This window comes from Gekko japonicus, unplaced genomic scaffold (genome assembly GCF_001447785.1).
Source record: "Gekko japonicus isolate JY-2015 unplaced genomic scaffold, Gekko_japonicus_V1.1 scaffold101, whole genome shotgun sequence".
In the NCBI taxonomy this organism is placed as follows: domain Eukaryota; kingdom Metazoa; phylum Chordata; class Lepidosauria; order Squamata; family Gekkonidae; genus Gekko; species Gekko japonicus.
Window position 1 is genome coordinate 588,753 of NW_015165238.1, and position 13,273 is coordinate 602,025.

Consider the following 13,273-nt stretch of genomic DNA (forward strand, 5'->3'; position numbering starts at 1 on the left):
ACAAGAGCAGGCACGCGAAATGAATACTGTGAAAACCAAGATACAGAAGACTGGTGATAACAGCAAATGTCAACTTTGCAATACAAAGGATGAAACAGTTGATCACATGGTCAGTGCCTGCAGTAAAACTGACCAAACTGACTATAAAGAACGTCTCACCATAAAGTTGCAGCTCTGTTGCACTGGAATCTTTGCAAGAAGTATGGCTTACCATCAGCCAGAAATTCAAGGGACCACAAACCAGACAAGATCATGGAGAATGATGAAAAATGATTATTTGGGACTTCCAATTACAAATAAATGAATACCTGGAGCATAACACCCCCTGATATCCAGGCCTGTAGCCAGGATTTTGTGATTCAGGGGGGCTTTAAATAGGTCAGGGGGCACTGACGTCATTTAGGGAAGCAAACCATGCTTGGGGAAGGGGTAGCGGCAGCAGAGGGCTAGATGGAAGTTGTGGGGTCTTGGCAGGAAGTCAGGGGGCCGGGCCCCGAAATGCCCCACTGTAGCTATGGGCCTGCTGATATCACAATTGTAGGAAAAAAAACAGAAATAGGGTCTGGATCATAAACATTGCAATCCCAAGAGACAGAAAAATAGAAAAGAAAGAACAGGAGAAGATCACAAATACCAAGACCTACGAATACGGTTATAGTGTTTTGTGGATGGTCATTGTGACGTTTGGTTCTGTAACAGATTGTTTATATATTTTTTTAAATACTGTCTTTGGGAGAAGGAGGTTACTATTGTGCCAGTTGTCATCGGATCCCTTGGAGCAGTGCCTAGAAGTCTCCAGAAGCACCTGGATACTCTGGGCATTGAGCAAATGACACCAGCTCAACTCCAGAAGACAATGTTGCTTGGAACAGCAAGAATCCTATGAAGATAACTCTGCAATTCCCAAGAACATGGCTAGATCTTGAATTACAGAACACCATCTACCAGTCAAATAGCTGACTGTGACGATTCATCATCATCATCGAATTTGTGCACTGTAGCATTCTTGTCCTGTGTTATAAAACTGTGTTTGGCTATTTACATTTGCAGTTTCTGCTCCCAAAATTGTACATGGGGTTTCCCCAATTCTAATAAATAGTGAATGTGCCTATCATACAACAGTGTTCTGATAGCGATCAAAGAAGAAGAAGAAGAGATTGGATTTATACCCCGCCCTTCACTACCCAAAGGAGTCTCAGAGCGGCTTACAAACTCCTTTCCCTTCCCCTCCCCACAACAGACACCCTGTGAGGTGGGTGGGGCTGAGAGAACTCTGACACAAACTGCTCTTTCTCAAGGACAGCTGTGCCAGAGCTTGTGACTGACCCAAGATCACATCAGCAGGTGCAAGTGGAGGAGTGGGGAATCAAACCCGGTTCTCCCAGATTAGAGTCTGCACACTTAACCACTACACCAAACTGGCTCTCAAGGGACCATCTACTCCCATATAAACCTTCTTGGCCATAATGGTCATCTTTGTGGGCCCTGCTTTGGGTGCCCCTATCATCTGAGGCTAGATGGGTGGCGATCCGAGGAAGGCCTTCTTGGTTATGGCGCCAAAATTAAAGAATTCCCTCTCCAAGGAGATCTGTCAGTATCCCACTATCATTGTCTTTCACCAACAGGTGAAAACTTACCTGTTTTGTCTGGCATTCCCTCACTGACCCTCCCTTCTGTGTATGTGTTTGGACTGTGCATATTGGTTCTGCCCCCATAATTTACATACAGCCCAAAAACTATAAAGCAAAGTTCCAGGCAGCGATGGCTAAACTAAAAATGCGTCTAAAATTCAGGATACTACTCAGTGGCTCTTGATTCGGTTTGTTTGTGATCAGTACAGCTTTCTTCATCCTTGTCTGCATCATCTACAATATGGATCCAGTACGCTTCAACTTTTACATCTCTCAGCTGTTGTATTTTTTTCATTATGTTAGAAAGATAAATACTGCCTGAGCTCTAAATATTTGTTTTTTCTAAAAATGCAGGCTACTGCCAAAAAAAAAAAAAGTTCAAACTGATCCCTACTTTTTTCTTTTGGAGCTTAGTCTGTTTTCCTTTCATATACAAAGTATAGTAACAAGAATTAGTATAATTTTTTGGCCTATTTTCTGATTATTTTGGAAAATTTGTGAGCTGTGGGTTAGTTTATCCTGTGCTGTAAAGTGGTGACACAGCTTCAAACTCCATGTGAGACCTTCAGAAGGCTAGACTGTTCATTAGTCTAACCACGAGCTATCATTTCCAATAAGGGTAATGTCTCTGTCATGTCAGCAAACAGGAAATATTATGTGATTAGCCCGAGACGCTATTCTATAAGCCATGTAAGTAGAGTCTTAAACTTTTAAAAAGCAGCATGTGACACTGCTGACTGGTTCTTTGGGGGAATCCATAATAGGAAAAACAATCAAGGTCATAGGGGTTCCTGGTGGGTAAGTGTCATTGATGATGGACTGGAGGCAAATTTGTAAAGCAAGCAAGGACGTATGCAGGGATAGGCAGACTGAGAGCTCCATCTGTGCTTGAATGAGTTTAGTTTAGCTTGGGTTAGCAGCTCTGTTGAATTAGGTGGAAATATGCTCGCCTCTTCAGTTATCTGACTCTGGGAGCTAGTGGCTGCAACACCACCTTATCTTTATCTGTGGCGCTAAAGAGCAACAGAGACCAAGCCAGCAGTTCCTTCTAGTGTTAAATGATCAAGGTGGTACAGCTGAGTCACTGTACTAGGCCACTTGGGTTCAGACTCTTGATGCCTCTGAGGAAACATCCTCTTAACATTTCCTTTGATCACTGCCAGGGCCGCTGTGAGCTATTCTGCAGCGCCAAGAAGGTCCCAGCCACTGCGAGTCAGGAAAGAGGTGACTCGTGAGGCTATTCCTGTTACATTGCCAGTGTCCAATTATTGTCATTTTCCAAGAAGTTTTAAAGAAATTTCCCAGCTTGGGACCCTGCCCGTAATCATTGCCCTCATGTCATAGATCTTGCATTGCAATATAAGCCAATTATCTGCATTGGGAACAGTGTCAGAAGAGGTAGCCATGTTAGTCTGTCACAGCAAAAATAGACAAGTGTCTTATAAGTGTTTGTTCTGTTCTGACCATTTATTCATTCTGATGAAATGCCAATGTTCTGTTCTGACCATTTATTCATTCTGCCATGCATCTGATGAAATGCCAATAGTCCACAGAACCTGATGGTAGAATTAAAATGTATTTGTTTTCAAGGGACCTGTTTTCAAAACTCCTGTTTATCATGTTGTTATTATTTATTAGTTTTTCAGCAAGTTGTTTGTATACCCTGATGCTAGCGCAAATGGCAGTGCACGCCATTCTAGGAAAGTTTGCTCCAAGAGAGCACATTGTTCTTGTGACTGGCGCAGGATTACCTGGACTTTTGTTGCGGTGCATCTTGTTCCTTACCACAGTGTTGCCATGCTAGTTACCATAGAAATAACAGGATCAGGACTAAAAGAGAAAGGTACTAGTGAAAGATGGCAGAAGTAGTTGTTTCATGCAGTCCCAAGCAATGCTCCCTCTAAGCCATGCAGTCTTGTGAGCAAAAAAAATCTACTTTGTGAGCTACTGGCATTAAAGTTGTGAGCGAGCAATTAGGCTACTGCATAAATTAGTTTGCTCTGGAGCCATCCTTCCTGAGCTAAGACAAAAATGTGTGAGCTGGAAACTAAGAAACAGTGAGCTAGCTCACACTAACTCAGCTTAGAGGGAACACGGGTCCCAAGTCACTAAGAATTGATTTTGACATTAGGTTTTAGGTGTACATTATAATAAAATCTTAAAGAGTCAGTTTGGTGAAGTGGTTAGAAGCGTGGACTCTAATATGGGAGAACTGGGTTTGATTCCCCACTCCTCCACATGCAGCTGCTGGTGTGACCTTGGGTCAGTTATAAGCTCTCTCGGAACTGTTCTCTCACAAGCAGTTCTCAAAAGAGCTCTCTCAGACCCACCTACCTCACAGGGTGTCTGTTGTGGGGAGGGGAAGGGAAAGGAAAGGAGATTATAAGACACTCTGAGACTCCTTTGAGTAGTGAAGGGGGGGTATAAATCCAATCTCTTCTCCTCTTCTTCAACTCTGTCTGTTCCCCCCTTGTGTACCACAGGATCTATTGGGAGTTCTATGCATGGAACTTAATTCCCAGACATACCTGGGCCTGATTTTGATTACTATTGCATGAAAGGACAGAAACTGCTCTGGGGAGCTACTGTTTGCCCCACTAAGAAAAATTATGTGGCCTACCAGGCAGGGCAAATAGCAGCTTGTGGGGCTGTTCCAGGACAGGAAAATGTGGGAGGAAGGCTTAAGTCTTCTTTCCACACATGCCATGGGCCCTATCCAAATAAAAGAATTAAAGTCATGGAATTAGGCTTTAAGCACAGAACCAACCGAGCATATCTATCAATGTGGGTCATGAGGATATTGTGATGTATGATGTATGATAACCCCTGTGGGTCATGAGGACATTGTGATGTATGATAATGTCTGAGACAGACATGTTCAGAATGTGTATCAAAGAGGCAGGGCTGGTGGCTAGTCCTTGCCAAGCAAACAGTCACAAAGCCAGATTTGCTGCCGCATAGTCTATAAAAGATACATATAGAATAAGATACAATGGTAAAAAAGCAATGAGTAGTAGTGCAGTGCCCAGAGGGTTTACTTTAACTTCATACTGTAGCTGGCTACAGCGCGGCGCCAAAAGGTATTAACAGTGAAGTCCTTGCGACAGTGATTGCTTAAGACTGGGTTGTGCAGGTGAAATACTGAGATCACTACTTCATTTCTATTGACAGTGAAGTCAATTGGACATAGCTCTGCAAATTGAAGGCCTCATGAGGTCAGTGGGGCAGGTTTGGAATCTGTGGCTTTAGAATTCTAACCATATAATTAAATTTCTAAAGTGACTTTGACTCAACATCTATTTGTTGGAACCACAAAGTTCATCTGGCAGGCCACGTCTAAATACATTTGGGTTTTTTTAAAAAAACAAATCTATGCTGAGATCATTAAATGTCCAAGTGGGGAGGCTGCTACTGCCTTTAATAATACAAAAGTAAAGATAATGATTCTGAATATTAAGAACATTAAAAAACACATGCAGCCTGTTGTATCAACCCAGTTGTATCAACCCAGTGGTCCATACAGCAACCAACCACCTCCCCTTGAGGGCAAACGGGATAGACATTGAAGCCCTCATTTGCTACTGCCTCCAGCACTTATTCAGGATCCATTCAGTTACCATGGCCAGTACCCACTGATGAACCTCTCCTCTATGACTTTATCTAACCCCTTTTTAAAAACTATGTATGCTTGTGGCCATCACTACTTCATCTGGCAATGGATTCCACAGTTTAATTACTCACTGAGTAAAGAGGTTCTTCCCTTTTTTCTGTTCTGAATCTATTTCCCAACAACTTCACTGGCTGCCCCAGAGTTCTAGAATCATGGGAGAGGACGAAAAAGCTCCCTCTCTCAACTTTCACCGCCCCAAGCATAATTTTATAAACCTCCATCACGTCTCACTTTAGCTATCTTTTTTCCCTGATGTTTTAAGAGGCCTGTTAAGCAGTTGAGTTATTGTCAGTGCAATCTTGTGGAAAGGTGCACCCTTCTAAACCCATTTACTGCAATTGATTTAGAAGGATGCAACTTTGCCTAGGATTGTGGGACCTATGTGGTCATTGAAGAACAGAAACTCTTTAGTAATGTGACTGGGACTGCACAATTTAGCCAGAGTTTTTCTGGGGAGAAGCTGTCAGGGGGGGGGAAAGGGGGAACGGTGGAGAGAGGGGAGCAGAGATAAAGGTGGGTTGCCTGGTGGGTGAGAAGGAGAAAAGGAAACAGGAGAAGGGGGAGAGGCTGTGGGAGCTTTCAGGGTAGGGGAAGAAGAAATGGGGGGAGGGGAAAATGAGATCCACAAATCCTTGTGGGTCTCCTGCTTGTTTTATTGTATTTCCAACAGCATAATTCTAATGACAAGGATGTCACTATCATTAAAATTTATTTTCATCCTCCCTCCTCACAGTGGCTCCACTCTTGTCTTTATCCTGAAGCAGTTTTTATATGTACTAATTTCTTGATATTGTGTCTTTTAAAGGAAACCTGAGGAGTTCTTGAACACCGCCTTTGCAAACCCCTTGTATGAGGCTCACGGTGTTAAGGTAGGTGGAAATAGCTTCCCGGATGCTTCTGAAAGTGGGTAATATAAAGCTGCGATTGTTTCCTGAGTATATTACCTATTGAAAGAGGTGAGAGACTCCCATTGTGAATGTATTTAAACAAAGAATACAAGCATTGCAAAGAAATAGGAACTATTTCTATTACACTGAACACTTGACATGCTAGTAAACTCCACTTTGAAGGCAATTCAAAGTTAAGAATATCTTTCCAGGCATAGTTTATTTTTTCTGAATGCTGCTAAATCTGAGAAATGCCACTACAAATTGCCAGTCTCAATGATGCACGAGTTGTTTTTTAGCAGCAGTTGTTGCTGTCTGCCAGGCACTGCCGCTGAGCAGCTTCTGCATTTCTGTGGGACTGGTGCAGGTTGCCTACATGCACCACTACTGGAATGAGTAAAGAACGTACAGTTGAGGGGTTGCAATCACAAAGGACTAGTTCATGCAGTTGCAGTCACACTCCTCTTTTCTGTTATGCTCCTGCAACTTCTCTGAATGTCCTGAAACATTAAACACTGGACATGTAGCGTTCTCTTAACTCGCTAACCAAGTGCACAACTATAAAACTGATTTAACCAAATTTCACACAAAATGTACTCATTGGTTTGAGAGCTTTTTAAAAATTTCATTTCCTAATTGCAACGTAAAGACTTTATTATTCTTATAAAAGCACTACAAATAGGATTGTGAATCTGTTTTGTACACAGAGCTTTCATGTTTTATAAAAAGAAGATGAACACTGCGGGCCAGAAATTTTCCTCTGTGTTAAATCTCTGTGATGGTCTTGATCACATTTACAATTACTTTGCGATTGACTTACAATAACTATTAACTCTATTTATCAAAAACAACTAATCAAAGGAACTTATCTAGATCTGTTTGGAATGAAAGGAGAAAGCAAAGCCAATTGCATCTTCTCTGTCCCACTCTGATCAGTGCTATAGTGTAGGATTGTTAAAACAAATAAAATTTCTTTTATCTCTTTATGAATATGCAATGAGATTTTCTCAGCGCTTAAGCAAAATTAACAATGGCATGTCATTTACTTTAATGAAACGATTCCTCCCATCTAACTTCAGATAAGATTCATATACAGACTTACAAGCTGGGTTTGCAAGAGTGCATCACTGGACATATTCCAACTGCTGTCTTTCCCGTTTTGGCTGCCCACTTACAAATTAGTTAAAATAAATCCATGAAATTACTTATTTATCAGCAGACTGAAAAAACTGTGCAGACTTGTACTTACAGGGGGCATATGGGGGCAATGCCTCCTGAGAAATATGCCATGCCCCTTTGAATTCTTAGCTTTTGTTTTATTTATTCATTTTCTAAAAGAACACCTCTCCTTAAGTGACTCGTTTCAAGAAGGAATTCAAAATCACACATTTTTACATGCAAGTTGCTATCATTCCTCTTTTTAAACATTAAGTTCAATTTAAACAAATTAACCTTCCAGCACGTCAGACTTACTATGGTTGCTGCTGTTTCAAGTTGGTTTATGAGAGTCCCCTCCCCAGAGGATTGCCAGATTCTGGCCCTGACTCAGGTTTTGGGCTCATTCTCAGGGCCTCAGGCTGGCAGATTGGAAATGGATAGCCCCCCCCCACACACACACACACAATGGCTTTTCCTGACTTCCATGCATGCCTACTTGTAGTAATAATTACTGCACATGTATATTAAAATGGGAGGCAATAATCTGGCAGTAACAGCTCAAAGATATTTTATAGTTAATTTCCATGTTCTTTTTTTAAAAATCAGGTAAATAGTTCATATTTTCAAAGCCCTGTTATTGTGACCACACACAGTTATTATGTGGTACATACCTACCATTGTGTGGAAGTACTACTAATACTGCTCTTCAGTGTGACATCACAGAGTGCCCACTCCATGGCATCCCTGAATTATTTATTTACTTTGTTTACATTTATTTATTTATTTATTTATTTATTTATTTACATTCAGCTTATATCCCGCTCGAACCCCTCCCACGGGGTCTCTGAGCGGCTTACATAGTTTATTATCCCTAACTATGGGCACATACATCATTGGGGCGGGACTGCCTACCACTCGGGCCTCCCTCCCACTCTGTCCTTAAGACTTCGGTAGTCTTATGGAGTCGACGGGCCATTCGTCGCGCTGACCGCAGCGCGGCTCCGGCTCTGTCCCTCAGGCTCCGCTGCGCCTGCGCCGCTGAGTCTTTGCGCTTCCTGGCTCCGCCGCCGGTCCACCGCTCGATGTTACATCTTTCTTTTTACTTCCGCTCGCCACCTCGCCTGCTGCCACCATTACACACCGCTCCACCACCGACGCTTGCCAAATTGCCGCTGCTAGAATCCCACCTTACCTCCCAACGGAGGAGGGTGCTCCCTGCCTTCTAAGGCAGGTACCCATTCATCTACTCGCAAGTTGTTAAGGCTTTCGAACCGCTGAGTGGGTGGGAGCTGGGACTAGGGCCGGGTGCTCACTCCCACCTTTCTCCCCAATGGGGACCCAAAGCAGCTTACATTATTTTCCTCTGCTCCATTTTATCCTCACAACAACCCTGTGAGTTGGGTTAGGCTGAGTGTGTGACTGGCTCAAGGTCAACTGGAAAGTTTCCATGCAGAGCAAGGATTTAAATCTGAGTCTCCCACTATACCACACTGGCTCTCACACTGGATCACCACCCATGACATTGTCAGGCCTTGTTCAACAAGTCTTAGGGTTTGGAATGATGGGCTGGGATCACCTTAGTGATTCTGGAGGTCTCATCAAAAATGCAGGATCGGGCCCCAGAATCACTGCTGCTGTTGCTGTGCATACCTCCTTCCCCCAGGGTCTAAGAAAGGACGAGGTGAGTGGAAGCCAGTGTCATGTTCAAAAACTGGCAGATGGGATGGGCATAAAAGGACACTGCTGTTGAGCCACTTGCTCCCAACTGTTAGGGGGTGGAGTTGAGAGCACTCAGGGACTCCTCCCATATGTGGCCTAGGGCAGATGTCCCTGTTGCCCATTGGTTAAGACCGTCCCTGATGAAAGTCTTAATTCTACCCCATTCATTCAGTGCTCTTTTATTCCCCCATTGAGTTGGCAGGTCCTACCTTTCTGCCAGCAGGGGGATCAATGGCCTTTCCTCACATTTCTGTTGTATGCACAGGGCATGATGACATCACCAAGAAGTGACATCATCATGTTGCCCATGTTGCATGGTGATGCTCTAGTTTTTGGGCAAAACTCTATAGTTTGAGCCTGATTTTACCATAGAGTTTTGTCCAAAAACTAGAGTACTGCTGTGGAATATCAGCAGCACAATGACATCACTTCCAGGGCATTTCTGGGAAGGGAGGAGCCTGCAAAAGCAGGACAACCTCTGCACAGCCCGGGGGGCTGGCAACCCTATTCTCCCATCACCATAAAATTTCTGTATTTAGTGCCTGAACAATACAATGCAATGTGTTTTGCCTTTCTGGTACACAGGAAACCTTTCCCAAAACTGCTATATGAGATCCTTCACTTGGAGATGCCTGGAGTTAAATATGAGGACCCCCTGAATACAAAGTATATACTCCGCTACTGACCCCTTAATTTATCCTGATTTTTTCACTTAAGCCATTGATTATTTTAGTGATAGGAGAATTTAAGAAGCTAATTTAGGACTTCTGGTTGACGGAACAGCGATGGCGGATGCTCTCCTCACAATGGAGGAGGGCGAATCACACACCAGCAGCCTGGAGGGGTGCCACCTCAAGTGACACCCCCGCGGAGCCTTTGCGATAGGCTCCAGACCAGGGGGCTTTTGAGGGATAGCCTCTTTGATGGTGCAATGCCGGAGAATTGAGGCTCCCCTCTGCCCCGACGGTCCAGTTGCTGAGTGGCCTTCGAGCATAAGCTGGACTGACTGGGACAAGTGCCGGAGATTGAGCGGGATGGCATAAAACCGAGCGTGGTCAGATAAACTGGCCAACAATGAACGTGAGTTCTGAATAAAAACGGAGTAGTTTGAAAAGCGATTCCCCCCCGCGCGTGATTGGAAACAGAGATTGCAAAGAGGGTTGCCTCTTTTGCGAATGAGCGGTTAAGACACGAAGGGGAAGAGGGGAGGAAGTGTTTTGAGAGACTTATCTGAATTGCGAAGTCGTTTGGCGAGTTTTCCGAGTTGTGGCGAAGCGGCAGAAACTGTAAACAAAATGGGAAAGATGGTGGCCCAGCAGAGAAAGTTTAAAATGAAGCCGGGCAGGCAGAGTCCGAGACCGGAAGAGGGAGCAGATGTCCTCAAACTCCTGGTGGATATGCTCAAGCCGGTGATGGAACAACTCGATGGTATTAACCAGCAATTGACTGTTATGAATAAAAACTTTGCGGCACAGCAGCTTCAGCTGAACGAGACGGAGAAAAAAGTGGAGCAGGCAAATGAGAAAATTAAAGAGATTGACACCACAAGTAAGAAGTTGAAGAAAAGGATGGGAGAGGTGGAAATGAAGCAGAATTGCCAAGAGAATCAAGTCTTGCAGCTTCAGATGGAAAAAGCTAACATGATTCTCAGGTTTCAGGGGGTTCCAGAAATGGATCGGGAAGACTTGAAGAGGGTGCTCAGTGAGATCATCGCTCCAGTAGTAGGCTTAACAGTGGATGAACTGGTAAACAAAATGGAGATAGCCTATAGGGCTTACTCCAACTATATTAAAAAAAATAGCCTACCTGGAGAAATAGTGGTCAAGTTTTCAAGAAGACAAACCAGAGATGCCATTTTAAAAGCAACATCAGCAACTCCACTGAAAATGGGAAATGTAACCATTAAAACTTTAAAGGACATTCCATTTGAAATTAGACAAAAGAGGAAAAATTACAAGGAATTAATTTCTTTTCTTCAAACTAATGGAATATCGTACAGATGGGCGGTTCCGGAAGGTGTCATCTTTAAGATCAACGATAGAAGGGAGAAGATAGACTCCACTTTTAAAGCTAAAGAATTTTTGAAATGTCAGCTGGGGACAGATGATGAGTCTAAAGAGGGAGAATCGAAGTCGAGTGACTCTGCTACCTCGGGAATGGAAGAGGATTCTGCGGCAGAAAAGGGTGCAGGACCTGCCAGAGTGGTATACGATTTTAGAGACAGAAAGCCAAAGTAAAGGCAGAAGGACTTGGAAAATGGCCTTTTGAAGCAAAGAATAAGAAGATGATCAAAGACTTCTCTCATAACAACTAACAAAATAACATACAAGAAGCGAATTGTTATAAGCAAGAACTCAACTATACTGTGATAATAAAACTAATGGTCCTAACATATTTACTAACAGTGAAAAGATCTCCTTCTCTTGGGGTTTTAGTCTAGTGTGGTTTGCTTTTCTTTATCCCTAGTTGTAGTCCCCTATATTTCTTTGTAGTTTGTAGTATATGCAAAATAAAAAATATCCCTACAGGGATAATTTTTTAAAAAAAGAAGAAGCTAATTTAGCATTATGACCTGTGTCAGCTTTGAAACCATTGTCCTAATAAAGTCACTAGATTCCCTAGAGGTACTTTATGGTGTGCGTTTTTATTAAGATATGGGTCAAAATGTCAAAGGTAGCAAGCAGTTACTGTAGATGAGTTTGATTTGACTGTCAAACCTAGCTGTCAGGCTAGCAATCATGTAACTACAGACAGGTGCTTCTACCAGGTGTTGCTCTTTCAGGTCTTGTTAGAGATTACATCACCTTGTTAGGGATTGGCTAGAGTTCAGCATAATAGCTGTCTGCTTAGTTAGCTATGGGGACTCAGTTCTCAGAGACTAAGGCACAGCAGCATGCTGTTCAATGGTCTGGTAAATATCTGTATATATTCACCTTTATAAACTCTCTGTGCGCCTTCATATCTGGTCAGTCTCCTGCTTCTTATTTTCATAACCCAATAGTTTTTACTTTCATACCTCAAAGTTTCAGTTTCGTTAGAGTTGGCAATATTGTTCACTGCTGGAAAAGGTTGCCCTGAAGCTAATGTGCATCTCTTTTGTAGTCTACAGAGTATGCTGCCTCACTGGGAGTTCAGATCAGTGTTTCTCCATGGCAGGCACAGCAGGGGGTATGTATGAATAGTTTTCTTTTTGAATTTTTTTTTAAGAATTGTGCACCCTGGATGGTTAAACATGATTCTGTTCTTTTTTTCTGAGGGAGAAGCTGATTCTTTTAAAGAGTTGTTTCTGTCTGAATGCAAAAGTTTTGTTTACATTTGCTAATGACTTCAGTAATATTCATTAATACAGTACCCTGTACTGTTAGCTGCTTTATTGAGGTCCAGATTACCCAGAGATCCAGTCCCCCAGCTTTGGCCTTAATATTTGCGTGTCCATGGTAGGCACAACCCCTCCCTCAGTCTGAATCTCCTACTATCGAAAAATTGAGGAATGGATGAAAAAATGTCCCCAAATTATGACATCTGGGTGACTATCTAGAAATTCCCTCAGTCTCTATGGTAGACATCATAAAGACTGAGGAAATTTCTAAATTTATAGAGCAGCACCCAGAAGTGACTTTATATCTTCCGCACACCCACCCCTATCTCTCAGCATTTGCTGAGGTGGTACTGATGACAACCCTACATGATGTGCAAATTCAGGGTTTAGTAATTACTAGGATCTGGAAGACCCAGGTTCAAATCATCTCTCTACCCTGGAAGCTCACTAGGTAACCTTGGGCCAGTCCCTCTCTTATTCTAACCTACCTCATAGGGTTGTTACAAGGATAAAATGGAGGAGAGGAAGATGTTATAAGCTCCTTTGGGGTAAAGAGCTGCTCTCCTGGAATGGAACCAAGCAAGAGACACTTTATTTCAATAGAACAATCCAAAACCTTTATTCAAGTTCTGAGACCAGCTGCCAATTCATCAGAGTCTCGCATTGCCAAGTGCCTGGAATCACTTGAGAAATACAGTAACCACTAGACCAGTGTTTTCCCAACCTGTGTGTCGGGACCCAAAAGTGGGTTGCAAAGCCTCTTAAAAGGGTCATGGGCCAGCCCTCTCTAATGACCACCCATGCCCTTTATATTATTGTCTTTTGTATTTTGCAAACCAAGATATGACCCTGGAAACAGTATCTTCCATGTCATGTGTTAGTTGATATT

At 42.9% G+C, this 13,273-nt stretch overlaps 1 long non-coding RNA gene across 2 annotated transcripts in view; it reads left to right on the forward strand.

Moving 5' to 3' along the window:
• The window catches only part of LOC107109398, an 81,698-nt gene that overhangs the window by 62,862 nt on the left and 5,563 nt on the right, over positions 1-13,273 (forward strand). For both annotated transcript variants that reach the window (XR_001482473.1, XR_001482474.1), the window contains exons 6-7: positions 6,107-6,170; positions 12,168-12,233. This is a non-coding gene — a long non-coding RNA (uncharacterized LOC107109398). The remainder of the gene's footprint in view (positions 1-6,106; positions 6,171-12,167; positions 12,234-13,273) is intronic.